The sequence below is a fragment of the Montipora foliosa genome, chromosome 9 (assembly GCF_036669935.1).
Source record: "Montipora foliosa isolate CH-2021 chromosome 9, ASM3666993v2, whole genome shotgun sequence".
Lineage (NCBI taxonomy): Eukaryota > Metazoa > Cnidaria > Anthozoa > Scleractinia > Acroporidae > Montipora > Montipora foliosa.
In genome coordinates, this window is record NC_090877.1 from 9,139,219 (window position 1) to 9,149,218 (window position 10,000).

Here is a 10,000-nt window from a genome sequence, read left to right on the forward strand (position 1 = left end):
GTTGTAATCACTACCGGATCGGAATCAGCAGGAAGCACTTCTGAAGGTGAATATTTTGCCCCAATTGTCATTTTATTTTGTTTTTTATGGGTTCGTTTTTTATTACCTTCATCCTCCAGCTGACGCTCGGTTCTTTCACTTTGATATGCTTTTCGTACCGTTGAGTGGTACTCGTTAACCTTCATTTTTGAGTGCTTGTTTCTCAAATGGTGGGACAGGTGCAATACATCTTTGCCACAATGGGGTAACAGACAAGTCACGTACCATTTGTTTGAATGAGATAGAGTAAGGGACTGGCGATCATTCATTGCCCTTGTAATCCCTTTATGGTTTCTGGACGGGTGGTTATCTAGTCGTTTTAGACTTTTCCCTATCTGCGGACATCCACAAATGCGGCACATGCTGCTCTTTCCCTGAAATGAACAACGCTGAGATTAGCCCGACGTACACACAATGACAAAATATGCGCTAAAATGTTTTCAAGGCTCAAACTAATCAGAGCTGGTTAGTTCAAATGACAACCAATCAGTCAATTCACAACCAACGGTAATTTTTGTTGAGAAAACGCATCTTTGCATAATTTGTATTGTCCTTTCCATAGAGATTCCAATCCTGTCAAATAAATAAGGGGAGGATTTAGAAGTGGCATAGCCGCGCCCAAGAGTGCCACAGGCGCGGCGAGCCTCAAGGGGGATCCGTCGGCACGCTCCCCCAGGAAAAATTTTAATGCAGTCACTGGAAAATAGTGGAGTTTTAAACAGGCAGTGAAAGCTAAAGCCTATTGATCCCACGGATACACCTCTTTCATAGTAGCGACCAAATAATACATTCTCTTGTTTGAATGCTAATAAGCCTTTCTAGCCTCGCTACGACCAACAAATATGTGAAGACTTTTTGTTTCAAAATAAAGGCAGTTGGTCTAATTAACCTAAAGACAAAAGAATGTAAAAGTGGTCGCCATTTATAAAATTGTTTTAAAAACGCAAACTTTGCACGAACATAAGATAAGCTCGTCCAAAAGTACCGTAGGCTCAGGGAAAAGTGGCCGAAGAACCACAGAAAAACGGCAAAGAATCGTGCTAAAGAGACTAGTTACACAAAGGAAACATTATCTTTCTTTGGCTAGGAAGAGCTTCTAAAACCGACAGAATATTAAGGGAAACGGGAGGCCGGAAATTATGACTAAAAAGGGGAAATTTCCGGCCAAGACAGTTGGAATCTCTGTCGTTTGTATGGTAATTTATTTGTTAGGAATGGTTACTGCAAACACGCATAGCAGTTCAACTATCGAGCCACCTTAATATTTATCTTTATTGCTTTCCCATCGACCAATTTCATTACAGTGTATTAGGCTTAGCTCAGCATGACCCAGCTTCGATGGTTTTTTTATTTTTTCGTTCTCTTTTTTTTTTCATTAGCGTACCCGAAACAAGACCGATTTTCATTATTTTAAAGCGATTCGTTCCAAATTATTTCGCGAAAACAAAACAACTCACCTTTGAGGGAAAATTTCCTCGGTTTCTTCTCATCGTCTCTTTCCTTTGTTAAGGATCTGGTGTATCAAAAAAACGCCATGATGAAAGACATGAAGGTCATGTCAGTTTCCATTTAAATGGAAGTTCCTCGCGTCTATTTCGAACTTTCCATTCCTTCACACTTTGGAACAAAGATCGAACTCGCTCGAAAGGTTGGAATGAGAGGCACATTATTTCAATATTATTGCATGTGAGATTATGAATTCCGGGGGATAAGGTCATTCCAACGCGACAACACATTTTATTATTTATATAACTATGTTCATGACTTCTTCTGAGATTGAGTCACTTAACAACAGAAATCAATTTGGAGATCTTCACTAGTTAACTAACGAACATGAAAAAATAACATACCTCTTTGACAAAGGACGAAAATAATCAATGCAAACAATACGATATGTTCCTCGCAGTGTTTCGCGCCAAAATTCAAGGCTCTTTCGCTCAGCGGCGTGGTTGCATGGCAGAAAAGTTTGGCTTCTCGAGTTTCCCATATTTACCTTTCTTAAATTAAACTCAGATATCAAACATTTTCACTGGCTCGCCGGACACGGGCCATCACGGTCAAGGAAAGCGTCAGCAATAAAGCGAGCTGAAAACATTTTTGCACCCTGAGAAAAAAATGGCGGACAAAAACCGTTTTGGATCAGAATTGACGGATGCAAAAATCGATGCTTTAGTCGACAATACATGAAAGAGTTGTTGATCCTGGAGTTTTTAATAAAAGAATCATTCTACTCGGTATTGCTGGATATAAAATTATTATAATCGACTCGGAGCTACTCTAGGGAGTTTTGGCAACGACGTCGGGAACGGCAACAATAACGTCATCTCAAAACATAAATTCTCATTGTTGTAATCACTTCACGCCTATTCCAAGTTTTTTAATATGACAAAGGTGTGGCTTAATTTAGGAGAGAAATTTAAAATTTATCCTCAAGTGCTGACTTTTTATAAAACCTTAAATTGAGCTATTTCAGGTTGTTGTTATGCTGTACTCTCCGCACTAACACATCGCGCACAATGACCCTATTTTCGGAAATATAAAAATAACGAAAAGAAAGGGGTCGATTTTGGCAGTTTGCCGTGATAAACTATACACTTCACAATAACACAGCGAATAATGACCCCGATTTTCCGATATTTAGAAATTATCGACAAAAAAGGCGTCGATTTGGGTAGTTTGCCGTGGTAAGCTATACACCCCCGCACTAACACATCGATTAATGACCCCGATTTTCCGATATTTAAAAAATAACGACAAAAAAAGGGTCAATTTCGGTAGTTTGCAGTGATAAGCTATACACCCCATACTAACACATCGAATAATGACCCCGATTTTCCGATTTTTAGAAATTATCGACAAAAAAGGGGTCAATTTCAGCACTTTGCCCTGATAAGCTATACACTATACACTAATACATCGAATAATCACCCTGATTTTCCGATATTTAGAAATTAAGGACGAAAAAGGGGGCAATTTCAGTAGTTTGCCGTGATACGCTATACACTACATACAACACATAGAATAATCACCCCGATTTTCCGATATTTAGAAAATAACGACAAAAAAAGGGTCAATTTCGGTAGTTTGCCGTGATAAGCTATATACCCCATACTAACACATCGAATAATGACCCCGATTTTCCGATATTTAGAAATTATCGATTGACAAAAAAGGGGTCAATTTCAGCACTTTGCCCTGATAAGCTATACACTATACACTAGCACATCGAATAATGACCCCGATTTTCTGATATTTAGAAATTATCGACAAAACAGGGGTCAATTTCGGTAGTTTGCCGTGATAAGCTATACACCCCATACTAACACATCGCCGGAATAATGACACCGATTTTCCGATATTTCGAAATTAAGGACAAAATAAGGTGTCAATTTCAGTAGTTTGCCGTGATAGGCTATACACCCCATACTAACACATCGAATAATGACCACCGATTTTCCGATATTTAGAAATTATCGACAAAAAAGGGGTCAATTTCAGTAGTTTGCCCTGATAAGCTACACACCCGATACTAACACATCGAATAATGACCCCGATTTTCCGATATTTAGAAATTAAGGACAAAAAAAGGGTCAATTTCAGTAGTTTGCCGTGATACGCTATACACTACATACAACACATCGAATAATGACCCCGATTTTCCAATATTTAGAAATTATCGACAAAAAAGGGGTCAATTTCGGTAGTTTGCCGTGATAAGCTATATACCCCATACTAACACATCGAATAATGACCCCGATTTTCCGATATTTAGAAATTATCGATTGACAAAAAAGGGGTCAATTTCAGCACTTTGCCCTGATAAGCTATACACTATACACTAGCACATCGAATAATGACCCCGATTTTCCGATATTTAGAAATTATCGACAAAACAGGGGTCAATTTCGGTAGTTTGCCGTAATAAGCTATACACCCCATACTAACACATCGCCGGAATAATGACACCGATTTTCCGATATTTAGAAATTAAGGACAAAATAAGGTGTCAATTTCAGTAGTTTGCCGTGATACACTATACACTACATACAACACATCGAATAATGACCCCGATTTTCCAATATTTAGAAATTATCGACAAAAAAGGGGTCAATTTTGGTAGTTTGCCGTGATAAGCTATATACCCCATACTAACACATCGAATAATGACCCCGATTTTCCGATATTTAGAAATTATCGATTGACAAAAAAGGGGTCAATTTCAGCACTTTGCCCTGATAAGCTATACACTATACACTAGCACATCGAATAATGACCCCGATTTTCCGATATTTAGAAATTATCGACAAAACATTGGTCAATTTCGGTAGTTTGCCGTGATAAGCTATACACCCCATACTAACACATCGCCGGAATAATGACACCGATTTTCCGATATTTAGAAATTAAGGACAAAATAAGGTGTCAATTTCAGTAGTTTGCCGTGATAGGCTATACACCCCATACTAACACATCGAATAATGACCACCGATTTTCCGATATTTAGAAATTATCGACAAAAAAGGGGTCAATTTCAGTAGTTTGCCCTGATAAGCTACACACCCCATACTAACACATCGAATAATGACCCCGATTTTCCGATATTTAGAAATTAAGGACAAAAAAAGGGTCAATTTCAGTAGTTTGCCGTGATACACTATACACTACATACAACACATCGAATAATGACCCCGATTTTCCAATATTTAGAAATTATCGACAAAAAAGGGGTCAATTTCGGTAGTTTGCCGTGATAAGCTATACACCCCATACCAACACGTCGCCGGAATAATGACACCGATTTTCCGATGTTTCGAAATTAAGGACAAAATAAGGTGTCAATTTCAGTAGTTTGCGGTGATAAGCTATATACCCCATACTAACACATCGAATAATGACCCCGATTTTCCGATTTTTAGAAATTATCGAGAAAAAAGGGGTCAATTTCAGTAGTTTGCCGTGATAAGCTATACACCCCATACTAACACATCGAATAATGACCCCTATTTCCGATATTTAGAAATTATCGACAAAAAAGGGGTCAATTTCAGCACTTTGCCCTGATAAGCTATACACTATACACTAGCACATCGAATAATCACCCCGATTTTCCGATATTTAGAAAATAACGACAAAAAAAGGGTCAATTTCGGTAGTTTGCAGTGATAAGCTATACACCCCATACTAACACATCGAATAATGACACCGATTTTCTGATATTTAGAAATGAAGGACAAAATAAGGTGTCAATTTCAGCAGTTTGCCGTGATAAGCTATACACCCCATACTAACACATCGAATAATGACCCCGATTTTCCGATATTTAGAAATTAAGGACAAAAAAAGGGTCAATTTCAGTAGTTTGCCGTGATACGCTATACACTACATACAACACATCGAATAATGACCCCGATTTTCCAATATTTAGAAATTATCGACAAAAAAAGGGTCAATTTCAGTAGTTTGCCGTGATAAGCTATATACCCCATACTAACACATTGATTAATGACCCCGATTTTCCGATATTTAGAAATTATCGACAAAAAAGGGGTCAATTTCAGTAGTTTGCCCTGATAAGCTATACACTATACACTAGCACATCGAATAATGACCCCGATTTTCCGATATTTAGAAATTATCGACAAAAAAGGGGTCAATTTTAGCACTTTGCCCTGATAAGCTATACACTATACACTAGCACATCGAATAATCACCCCGATTTTCCGATATTTAAAAAAAAACGAGAAAAAAAGGGTCAATTTCGGTAGTTTGCAGTGATAAGCTATACACCCCATACTAACACATCAAATAATGACCCCGATTTTCCGATATTTAGAAATTAACGACAAAAAAGGGGTCGATTTGGGTAGTTTGCAGTGATAAGCTACACACTCCGAATTCACGCATCACGGGTTACCTCGCCTTGAGACGTTTACATGGCCAACAGAGTCACCTTATCTGACAGACCGGGTATAATTAAAACTAGACCCTCCGTGAGGGTACACTGGGTTGCCTGTGGTACGTGCAGCGTTCCAGGCAATTTTTTTCAAGTTGGGGGGTCATTAAGACCATTTAAGGGCTCACCCAGAAGTCATACCAGCAGAGTCCCTTTGGCTCACAACTCCTCACACGTTCGTACGACGAAACAGATCCTTTTGTGAGGTTAAAAACCTGGCTACCGGCCTATTAATTAATCATTTGTCAGAAAGAAGAAATTCCTGGCTTCTTTAAAAAAATTGACACGCATTGCTTACGTGTGGTAGTGAAGTAACACAGCGATTTATTCCATAATGTCAACTGAGCTGTGTGTTGACTTCCAGGAGATTCAAGTTGTCCTTGCGTAATATGTAGCTCTAACAGTGCACGATATTGTTTTGGTTTTGTCTATCATTGTAGTGCCATTGTAGAAGTCTTGGGTAAATAGCCTGAGAAAACATGTGGTTACTAGCAAAGTACTGAACCCAGAAAGATTGAAGAAAATAAATGGGAAGTGAAAAACATTGTCTTCTGGGATGACATGTTGACAGTTGTCTTTGCGTAGTATGTAGGTCTAACAGTACACGATATTGTTTTGGTATTGTCTATCATTGTAGCGCCATGGTAGAAGTCTTAGATAAATAGCCCCTTGAGAAGACATGTGGTTACTAGCAAAGTACTGAACCCAGAGAGATTGAAGAAAATAAAAGGGAATCGAGAAACATTGGCTTCTGGGCTGACTTGTTGATCATGCAACGTCTTTCCACCACAAGTGTAAGCGTGCACTGACAGAATCTGACAGCTTTGTAAACAAAAGTTGAAAGCTGAAGTTTATTCTATCCGGCAGGGTTAGTAACTGGATGGGCGACCTAAGAAATATACCACTCGGCAGTAACTGCAGAGGCAAAGGACTGAAAATTCCTACTTTAATGCTTTCAAATGCGAACCAAGCAAGATACAGATTTTGTTAGCTTGCTTTATGCAAAACAATTATTGATGTCAAAGTAAATAAATATGGATATACAATTTTTAAGAAGAGCAGAAGGAAGTTTCAGGACGGTCGATCGAGAATAAAATATTTTGCCATCGGTAACAGAATTTACGACATGAAAACAACATTAATTTTGAATCACGAATATAAAAAGTTATCATCAGCGAAAAACATTTTGGGAGATTTTAGTTGTTTTGTTGTAATTGTACTTTTGGCCGCACCGAGTAAATTGCACATCGAATTCAGCGGGCGCAGTGATCAAGTTACCGCGGCATGTTTATTCGCGAAACAGTGAAGCATCTGTGTTAAATGATGCTTAGATACCGGGTTCTTGTTTTTGTTAGTTTTCTTTTTCTTTCAATTGTTATAATATTTTAAAAAATACAACCACACTTTTGAATTTTCGGAACATGTTTCGATGTTTCAAACATCATCTTCAGCCATAGAGAGTGTAACATTAAAATTTTTTACAAGATAATTCGCATATATTTATAACTATCAATACAATGATTCTTTGTAGATTAAATGTTCGTTACAAGTACGTAAAATTCAAACGAACCAACAATATTATAGAGAACACAACTGACATAACGGTAAAAGTTTAAAAGTGTAATTTTAATGTTACAAGCGAAACACAATCACAAAGCAATTAAATAAATTTCTGACAGTTCACATCAAACCCTTTTCGAAAGAAACTTGACCGTACACAATAAAGCACAAAAGAGACAACAAGCTTTCATTCAAATAATTTTTCACTGTCACATTTCCAATTTTTTTTAACCTTTGCAGAGTTGAGTACAAAATGAATGTTACTTGACAGACAACACAGGCAAACTTTAAATAGATGCGACTTCAGTAAACACTGTGAGACACACAACGGAGGAGGTTTTCTGGACGGTCGATCGAGAATAAAGTATTTTGCCATCAGCAACAACATTTATGACATGAAAACAACATTAATTTTTAACCCCCAATATAAAAAGTTACGATCAGCAACAAACATTTTGGGAGATTTTTGCTATCGTACTTTTGGCTGCACAAGTAAAAGCGCAAAATCGAAAGTGACATCGGATTCAGCGGTAGGCTCAATTTCCAGCCGTTTTGTGAGTGCGGTTGTCCTCCTCCCAACTACGGCTGGATCACTGGTCCGTAGAGCTTGTCCGTCACATCCGCTTTTTATGCAAATTAATTGCCGCACCCTAGCAGCGCGGGAAAAAAATGGCGGAGGTTGTGACTCCGAAAAAACCTGTTCGCTCCTCTGTTTCTTCACGTCAAAAATGTGCTGTATGTGGTAGTTTTCTGGATGACCCAAGAAAGAGGGTAAAACTGAAAAAAGACCTAGCTTTAAAGCTGCAGGAAATCGTTGCTAGCGAGAACCTGGACCCGGAAGGATGTCTTTGCAACAATAATTGTTACAAATCAGTCAACAGATATTTTGAATTAAAAGCCGCGTTGAAAAGTTTGAAAACCGACCTTACACAGAAATTTGAAAATGTGCAAGGCCAGAGTGTGCGGTGGAAGCGGGAGTTACCCAGTGATGTTTCAGAGAATGAAAATAGTTCATCGAAAGCCTCACGTCCAATGCCGAGTCCAATGTCAAAATCGTCGTCACTACAATCGGGTGGCCCAGTGCAGATCTATCCAGTGATTCCAAGGATAATCAGGCAAGGGTTGTTTCTTCAGCCTGTCTCAAGATTTCTGCAGCAAGCTGGAGCTTTTCCGTTGCAGCCATTGCCGATTCCACAAGTCTCGGTAGCATCATTGAATGTTGCTAGTAGTGCTGTTACTACCTTGCCGACGTCTATAAATCAGGATTTTCAAAGCGAAGACTCTCCTGTGTGTAAAGTGGAGGTAAGAAATCTTTTTTCCCACAGTGAGAAAGGGTTTATTAGGTGGCCAGTCCTTCTTCCCAGTTTCGTGATCCGACAACAAAAGGAGATATAATTGCTAGACGTGCTGGGAAAACACACGGTCGTTATTGTATCTACCTACGGACATGGTTGAATTCTCGAGCCTCAAAGTTCTGAAATTATTGAAAGTTGCTATACAAGATAACCACCATACAAAATCAAATTGATCTTAAAGTAGAAATCGCCAAAAAACTGTTTTTATAGCAAAATTGAATATCGCAGAAAGGTGTTTCCTCGGTGGTTCGCATGATGTAAATAACACCGAGCTTTGCATCAACAACTATTAATACGCACAGTTAAGCCGCCATACATTCATCAAAAACTTATTTGTCTGTTTGGGGGTACACTCACAAGGGCATATCAGATGGTTTGAATGGATAAACAACTTACAGGCATTTTAGATTTGTTTTAAATGCAAAGAGGGCTAGTGTATTCCAATGAACTCTATGCTGTCTATTTAAAACTTTAAAAGTCCAAAGTAATAGTGCATATGTTATTGCACCCCTTTCGCGCTGTCTAAAACTGTCCTTGTTTGCTTCAGTTTAGATAATTTTGTTTGGCATTAGCTGCTCTTAGTCTGTCAAAGGATGTATTGTTAGATATTACTGTTTTTACTTTGTTTTTGTATCTTTTGAATTGCTGGTGTTTTTTATACACTTAGGTGTCTGTAATATATGAGAACTGTGAGAAAAAAAGAGCTTTTCCCAGTGACATGCACAGCCTTGGGAAAGCCTTGGCAAGAGGAACTTTAATTTGAAAAGTGTTGCACAGGCTGATTTTCAGTGTCCCAGTTTAAGACGTCACATAGAAGAGCTTGTTTGCAAAGAAATCTCCAAAGAGTGTAAAAACCTCTGCTCTTTGAGTAATCCCTCAATACTTCGCTCTGTGAGCAAAGATGCAGTTGTAAAATTCTCTTGGGCAGCAGTCAGTGAAGAACTTAAGAACAGAGCCCCATTATTTTACAGTGTATTGTTATCTGGCACTGGTAAAAATGAAGATTCTGCTGCTCTCACGAATGCTGCAGCAGTTGTGTTAAAACAACGTGATAAAGCCATGAGCCTGGTGCAGTACATCACTGGATTAACCC